This window comes from Solanum lycopersicum, chromosome 2 (genome assembly GCF_036512215.1).
Source record: "Solanum lycopersicum chromosome 2, SLM_r2.1".
In the NCBI taxonomy this organism is placed as follows: domain Eukaryota; kingdom Viridiplantae; phylum Streptophyta; class Magnoliopsida; order Solanales; family Solanaceae; genus Solanum; species Solanum lycopersicum.
Window position 1 is genome coordinate 41,525,954 of NC_090801.1, and position 9,432 is coordinate 41,535,385.

Consider the following 9,432-nt stretch of genomic DNA (forward strand, 5'->3'; position numbering starts at 1 on the left):
TGTGTATGATTTTTGTATAAATTTCGATTGCAATATGCAAAAATATATGAACATTGAATGAAAAATGTATAAATATTGTATAAATTATGAATGTCATATTGAACTTTGATATATGTAACAGAAACAAATGGTATATATATGAACATTGTATGAATACTATATGAACATTTTATGAATGACAGTAAAGTTCAATGTATATATATATATATAATGTATAAACATTGTATGAATTATGAATCCCATATTGAACTTGGATATATGTAACAGTAACAAATGGTACATATATGAACATTGTATGAATACTGTATGAACATTTTATGAATACTATTGAACATTTTATGAATGACAATATAGTTCAATATATATTTATAATGTATAAACACTGTATGAATTATGAATGTCATACTGAACTTTGACATATGTAACAGAAACAAGTGATATATATATATATATATATATATATATATATATATATATATATATATATATATATATGACGATTTCTTACGAAATCAAACTTTATAAATGTCAATAATAACAACTGCACTCAATAAAACAAAACGTGTTTCTAACATTCAAAACAACAAATAACAAATGTAACATTACGAAATCATTGTTTTTGCACAGGATAATTTGAACATGTCTTTCTATTGTGTCCAACTTGACGGTATCTACTGCAAGTTATTTTTTTCCTTTTGAATTTCACGTAAGCAAAACCCCTTCCATCTTTTAAGTTTTGTTCTACCCGCTGTACAAAACTAATAAAAAACATATATTCTAATTTCATTAAAAAAAATACTGTAATTTAGAAAAAAAAATAAATGGACTTTCATACACAAATGATATACGTTTTGTATAATCTTCATACACTATTAAAAAATATTCAGACTTCAACGTTACACAAATTTATAATCAGTTCATATAATTTATACACACTTCATACACAATTAATATATCATTCATTGTCCTATACAATACTCCAATTAAACAAACACAATACATTTTCAATACAAACTTAATATAAAAACATATATTATAATTTAAATAGAAACATATATTGTACGCCAAATTTTATCAGGTTACTAAAAAAAGAAGTGAAATATGTATCTATGAAAATATTCTTGAATTTTTAGAAAAAAATAATTTATACGTTGAAAGCAATCTGAAAATAATTGTGAAATTTGGAAAGAAGACTACTTGTAACGTTGATTCAAATATATTTGAAAATGACAATTTAAAAGTATTCTGAAAATTTGAAAATATTTGTTATTATCTGGTTGAGTTTTTTAAGGAATTAATTCAAAAAAAATAATATTATTTTAACTAACTAGAGATATTTAAGGCAATAATGATAATTTGAAAATGTTTAATATCCCTAAAAATGTGCTAATCATATATTTTAACTTTAATTAAACTCTCTAAAAAGTGCAACTATTTATATTAAAAAACGTGCTACCTGCATTAAATGTAGCAATTAATAAAGAAACAAAAATTTCATAATTTGTGTTGTCAGTGTGTTAATTATTAACATTAATTATCCATTATTACTTTATTCCCTTAATTTTTGATTAATTGTTAATAACAACTCTTTTTTATAAATTATAATTAACAATATAATTATTAATAAAATACTATAGAGTGAGAAATGCTACACAATGAAATTGAAACTCTAATGTCATAACTTGATAATATTATTGTATAAAATGCTATATACAAAATTTACACATAAAAATATGTGTCCTCTTCTCAATTAATCTACTCTATAATTTTACATTTAAATGTACCACTTAATAAATTTCCAAAAAGCAACATGTGTCATCAATTTTTTGAATTTACGTGTGTAACCTATTTAAAATTACTTAACTACACAATTTTTTTTTCATATTTTCTAAACGATTTTACTATTTTAAAATATTTCAAAAATTTCTATTAGCTCTCTTTCTCTCCTTTTTCAATCTCACAACCCTCGAATTAAGCGATTTTTGTTTCTATTTTCATGTCTAAAATCACCTCAATAGATTATCAGTTGTCTTTGTCATTCCATTTTTGAATCTATTCTCTCTCCGGTTCATGAATTTCAAGTTTCAAAAGAGGTAGAACTATTTCTTTATTAATTTTTTCTTTTCGGTTCTTAAATTATCTTGTTTTTAATTATTTTTATTTAGTTTTTTCATCTACAGTTTTCTGATACATATGGACTCCGATGATGAAAAATTTCATGAAATAGATATAAACAATGAAATGAGTCATTAATCATAAATAATTTGAGAGCGAAAAAGTAAAAAAGAATGCATGCTCGAATACCAAATCTATTGTTGGAAAAAGCGACCACGGGTTGGGGGGGGGGGGTGAAGTTCGATCGATAGTTACACAATCATCACTATCAAACTTACAGATTTCTAATGTATTTAATTTACTTTATTTCTTAAATTAGACTTTGGTAGTGTTATCACTACTCCGATACATTACGACTACAATGACCTTTGTTTTAAGCAATGTATCTTGTTCAATTTAAAAAAATTGATACATAACCCTAATGTTGTTGAATCTAGAGTAGTGTTTATCCTCTTCAATATCAATGTACTTGATATATAAATACTATCTAATGTATCATTTATATATACCAAGTTCTATAATGTATTTTCAACCCTATTCAAATTTAAGAGGTTATATAAATAGTACCAATCAGTTGTGTGTTATGTATCTACAATCTTTTTAATGTTTGTTCGGTCTTATCCAACAAGATTATGTATATGTATATATTATTCAATAACAATATTGATACATGAATCATGTTCTATAAATTAAGCACTAATAACAGTTTCAATAATAAGTATATGATACATAACAATGACAATGTTGACTATTTTATTATGTATTAAATTATTTATAATTACCATTTGACTTTTTTTATTAAAAAAATTAATCTATATTAGTGTAAATTTTTTCAAATGTTAAAAGAAAAATATTAAAAGAAAACAATTTTAATCATTAATTAACAAGTCCTTGTAGCATTCTGTTTTAGCGGGGGAAAAAAAATGAAAGATTAGAATTTGAAATTACTATTGTTATTTTATACTATTTACACGTTTGAAGATAATTCTTCCCAATTCTTTAACCAACATTAAAAATATAATTTTATTATTAATTGTGTCACTAGAGTTGTCAATAGGGACTAGTCCATTCAATCCGAGCTTATTCATACATGTTTTGATATTTTATGTAGGCTGGGTTAGCCCATTTTTAGCGTGGATCAAAAAATAGCCAGCCCAACCCACAAGTACGTGAACTACAGGCTTTCCGGATCAGCCTACTTTTTAAAAAATTTTATTTTTTAATAATTAATAAATTAAATTATAAATTCTAATATAAAAATATTATCATATATATCAATAAAACAATTACATGATGTTAATGTTACTACATGTTAGTCAAATTCATATAAAAAAATAATCTTTATACTATTTATTAAGTTTTTTTTTTCAAATAAAAGTATAAATATATAAAAAAAATATTAACCTAATTATTTTGAGTTTGAACTCTCTTTAATTTTAATTTTTTTTTTGCAAGCAATTAATTAATATTAATTAGATAGGATGATGCTAGACTTGCTTTAGGTAAAGATTGGACACATAAACTCATTTTTTGTACAATAATGACATAAATTTTACCAACATTGAGTTGTGGTTGAATAATTGAATTTTTTTTTCATTTTTGATAAAGATATAAATTATTAATATTATATTTTTAATTAATTTTTTATTGGCTCACGGACTGGTCTCATCTATATTTCTCAAATTCCACATATCAACGGGTTTATTTAGGTCGGGCTAATTTTTTTTTAAATGGACTCCAAAAGTTTTAACCCAACCCTATTAAATTTTGGGTAGGCCAGGCCGATCTAACGGACTAGCTGATATTGACAGCTCTATGTATCACGTTAAAAATAGAGTCCTTTTAAACGAGCAAACAATTAAAATTAATTTTTATCTTTAAATTAAAAATCAAAATATTTCTTATATTTTAACATAGAGTACTAATAATTTTTCATATTTTCATAATTGATACATTTTAAATATTCTTATAAACATCTGTCAAAATTTTGACGGACTTCTCTTTTGGACATAAGAAAATTTTCCACAATTGCTAATCAATTCTTCCCTTGCTTTTCCCTCAAGATAGTAGCAAATGATCGGTTTAGAGTTTTGCACTTTTATCTAATAAAATAAAAATAATAATTGTATCATGTTTTAAAAAAAAGATAAACTACACAAATTTCACTTGTTTAGGTACTAATTATTAGGATTTACATTAATTTAGAGTATTACTTTCTATATTATATTTAGGGCAACTTTCACATATAGCAACTAAAAAATTCATATTTGCATGCTATAGCAAACTTTGCATAATTGCGCTCCATAGCAAACATAAAACTGTATAATTCGCTGGCCTAAATTGTATAATTCGCTGGCCTAAATTATATAATTCGTTGGCCTATTTCGCTGCAATTGTATAATTTGTTTTGCATACAGTTGAATCGAATTAAAATGTATGTATATTGCATAATTATAAGTGTATAGCAAGAATATACATGTTTTTCTCGCTTTATACAAAAACAGAAACACAATATATACACTTCTGTTGTATAAAGCTAGAGAAAATTGTATTTCACTGCAATTGTATAATTCGCAATTGTATAATTCGTTGGCCTTTTTCTCTGCAATATTTGAAGTAAAATGTTTGTAAATTGTAAAATTAAGTGTATAACACGAAAATATATATTTTTGCATGTGTATATACAATTTTCTCTCGCTTTATAGAAAACAGAAACAGAATTATACACTTCTGTGTATAAAGCGAGAGAGGCGAGCGTGAATGGAGAGTGACGAGCGAGGTTTTTGGGAGAGAGACGCTGACAAATTTTAGCTAATGTTTGCTATGTAGCTCAATTAAATCAAACCCTAGCTATTCCATTTAATTTAGGTTATTAATTTACTATTATATATAATTTTCCCTTAGGCATTTGGATCCATGTATCATGACTTGCCAGATATATAGATATAAGATACACAGATACATGCATATCTGATAACTCAAAAAAGCGAGATACATGTTTTATTATTTTTAATTAAATGTGTATAACAGATATCCTTAATTAAAGGAGCAATTAAGTATTAATTAAGAACTCTAGCAAATTTTGGCCTTTGAACACATGTATTCGAAGGTTAAAAATTGAGATACACAGATAAAAAAGATTGAGATACATATTTCATTAATTTTAAAATAGATGTGTATTAATATTTTCCTTAATTAAAGGAGCAACTGAGTATTAATTAAGAACTCTATCAGATTTTGGCCTTTGAAATACATGTATCCAAGGGTTAAAAAATTGAGATACGTATATATAACGGGTAAAAATGATCAACATACATGCTTTATTAAATTTCTGAATTTGTATCCTTAAAAAGATGTGTTAGAAACATGTATATTTAGTGTTAATGTATTGTACATTTTACTGGGTACCATTCAATTTTGGGAATGATCAATTGATCACCCATGAAATAATAAATAGCTAGAAGATCATACTATGTAGGACCTAATTCGTAAAACTTTTTATTCAAAAAGATTTTGTTTTAACAATGGATAAGAAACTTGTCATATGAAATTACTTCAGCAGCATGACCTTTTCTCTCAAACCTCTTCAAGTATTATGTCATTTAATTGTCAATATCTAGTAAAAAAATTCATAATCTTCTATCTTTTAAGAGGGAGAAAAGTATATATGCCTTGATCTGCTTGTGAAGGTGGAGACTCACCTGCTCTTGGTCATCCGATTGAGTATATATGCCTTGATCTGCCTGAGCCAGCTATGTGCAAGTTCTGTGGTTTGCTCTTTATTCAACATCATCACCATTAGGACTGAATCATGAGGTTTGTTGAATTAAGAAGTCGTTTTCATTTTATATGTAAACAACTCTGATTATTGTGTTTCTTTTGCGCTACTGATGCGGGAGGTTTTGCCTCTTGTAATAAGGATTAGGGTTCCGTGTGATCCATTTTCTTAAAGCTGACATGCAGATGCTTTTGACAAGTTAAAAAAAAACCAATATCATAATATCATAAATCAGTTGTAGAAACATCCAAAAATAACAGCAAAAATTGATTTCAATTGCAGTCGAAAATACCAGAACAAAGTAAAAAGTAAATTTTGTTAATTCTGTTAAAAATGACAAAAGTCCCACAACGGTGGTTAATTAGATGGGTGGACTCTGAGAAATCCTACTCCCTTTGAGCTACCTTTTGGGGTGTGAGTTAGGCCAAAATCTAATTTAACAAATTCAGATTCAGAAAACCAGCTACTACTATTATTAAATGAAAACATCTTATGACTAGACATGAAGATTTAACTTATAAATCAAACTGTGATATAAAATATACAAACTTTAATTTTATATAACTTCATGCAATAAATTTTTATATCAAATTTAAATTAAATATATATACCTCGACATTAGCCGATGAACCACTGCTTCTCCCTTATGAATCACTTTACCTTAAGTATCCATCATGTTGGAAACTTACTCAACCTTCAAATTCTCTTTATTAACAATATGATGCCACTTACATGCTTTATCACATATTCTTATCCAAGTAACATTTACTCCTTCATTCTTGACGTGCTCAAACCCACAGATAGCGGGATTAATTGTGCAGATTACTTCATCTTTATGTATTATACTGTGAAATTGTTCTCCTCCTCCTTTGATATGTTTTTTCTTGAGTCGAAGAACTCTCTTCCTACTAAGATATGAATAAGATCTACGTACACTCTATTTTATTCAACCCATATCAACTTGTGAGATTACATTAAATATTTTGTTGTTGTACTCAATTAAACATAATTCTTTAGGGAAAGATGGGTATAAATTCTTTAATATCTATTAAAAAGGGACTTGAAGTGGGCCAAAAGAGTTGACAATCCACTTACTTTGAATTCCAATTGAACTTTAAGAGGAGGAAGTAGGAACCCAAAAATTTCACGAGCTTTCTACTTTTGGACGTAATAAGCCAATTTTTCATATTAATTTGGTCATTGATGATCTCTTTCTTGTTAGTTTTTTGTTTCAAAGTCATATCCCTTCTCTTAATTACAATTATGGAATTTAACTTCAAAATATTTGAATTTAAATAACCTGATTAATCTCCGAAAAATTATAATAAGAAACACTATGTCGAAAGAAAAACATTTGCACAAGAAGCTAATGATGAAACGGAGCATTGAGTTCATCTAAGAATAAATTAATAATTCATACTCCCTCAATTTTAATTTATGCGTCACACTTTTTTTTTAATTTGTCCCAGAAAAAGACAATATAAAAGAAACTCAATTTGCTGAAAATATTTATAGGGAGAGTTAAGAAAGTCCATGTTCCACCCCAAAAAATCAAGGAAAAATAACTTAAATACACAACTATAAATTTTATATTCTCTAATTTTCCCTTCTTATTTTAAATATTACATAATTCCCTTTTTTTTAGTTTTAGTAGAAGTGTGTTAGATACATAACATTCTCTCTCCTATAATACACAATCCCCCAATATAATGCCTATTTTTTCTCCACTAAAATACTCAATCTTCTAAATCAGTTTTTGGATTTTGAATTATTAATTTTGAAATTTTGAATTTCAAAATTCAAAAAAATTGAAATTTCAAAAACTGCACAATTTCTCTCCCGTTCTTATTGTTCCTCTTACTCCACCACGTCTTCAATTCTTCTTACTCCAACATTTACTAAACTTTACTCCGGCTTTGCACATGATAAAGAGAGTGTATGGTGACTAATTACAACAAGCTCTGCAGAAAATCACCTTTCCTCGATGACAATTTAGAGCTTTTGTGGTGACTAATGCAACTAGCATGAATATGAAGCACCTCATATTCACGACTAAATTGCCACCAGTGATTGTAAGTCACTACTGTTATGCATAGGAGGAGCTATGCACATATTATGTGTATTTTTAAATCATGTTGTGGTTTAGCACGTAATTGGATATATGATTCAGACCTACATTGTTTCGGGTTTGTATTTTTATACTTATTTTAAAATTGTTGTTGAAATTAGTAAAAATTTTAAGGAATCCAATATGTATCAAAAACTTATGAAAATTATTATCATGTATCAGACAATAGGTTTAATACATAAGTACTAAGTGGATTATAATGTTTAGTCTATGATTTGATACATGAATTAGATGCGTATCATATGATTTCCTATGTATCAAGGGTTTTTGAAATTTTTTATCATGTATCAGTGATTAATTTCAATAACTGCGCCATCAAGTGTGCTTGCTGATACATTTTGAATCAATGTGTATAGTGTTTTAGACGATGCATTGATACATGAAGTGTTTGCTGATACATTTTGAATCAGTGTGCTTGCTGATACATTTTGAATCCATCAAGTGTGTATAGTGTTTTAGATGATGCATTGATATATTTGTGAATCCATCAAGTGTGCTTGCTGATACATTTTGAATCACTGTGTATAGTGTTTAAGACGATGCATTGATACATGAATTTGTTGTGTATCATAATGTTTTCTATGTATCATGCGGTTTGAAAATTGTATTCAAAATAGATGATATAATTTTTGATTTTCAAAATTTGGAATTAATATCCAATTACGTGCTAATTTAATGTTGATTAATGATCTGTTACCGTAAATTAAGCTAATTAAGTTAACAAGTTTAAATGTACCATTTTTTCCCCATTTTTTTCTTTACAGTTTAAATTTACCATGTATCATTTACCATGTATCACTAGAGTCTAAAGTATCACGACACAAAAATTTTAAGGGATTTTTAGTAAATACTAAATTTATCGGGACAGAATGTAATTATTGAATTACACTATAGGATTCCTTAAATTTTAACTTTAATTTATGCGTCACACTTTTTTTTAATTTGTCCCAGAAAAACACAATGTAAAAGAAACTCAATTTGCTGAAAATATTTATAGGGAGAGTTAAGAAAGTCCATGTTCCACCCCAAAAAATCAAATTACACACATGTATTAGCAAAATAACTTGTAAATTTTAGATGGAAGATCATCACAAACACATATACTAAGCAAAAATAGAAGAATTTTGGCCAAAGATTACAAAAGGAGTTAACATGTCAATTGGAACAAGAGAACAACACCAACATTGAAGAAGAAACAATTGAATTTCTCTTTTGAGTGAAGTGGTGACTCTTGAAATAAGCCATGTAGTTTAGCTTATTAATTAGCTTATACGTGAAATGATTAAATTGTCCTCAATTTTAATTTTATGGACAAATAACAAGACACGTTGACACCACTGACACTTCCAATAGAGTAGAAATGAAGATTTGATTAATTGGGTGTGGGTTGGGTGTATCTTTTAATTTTAGG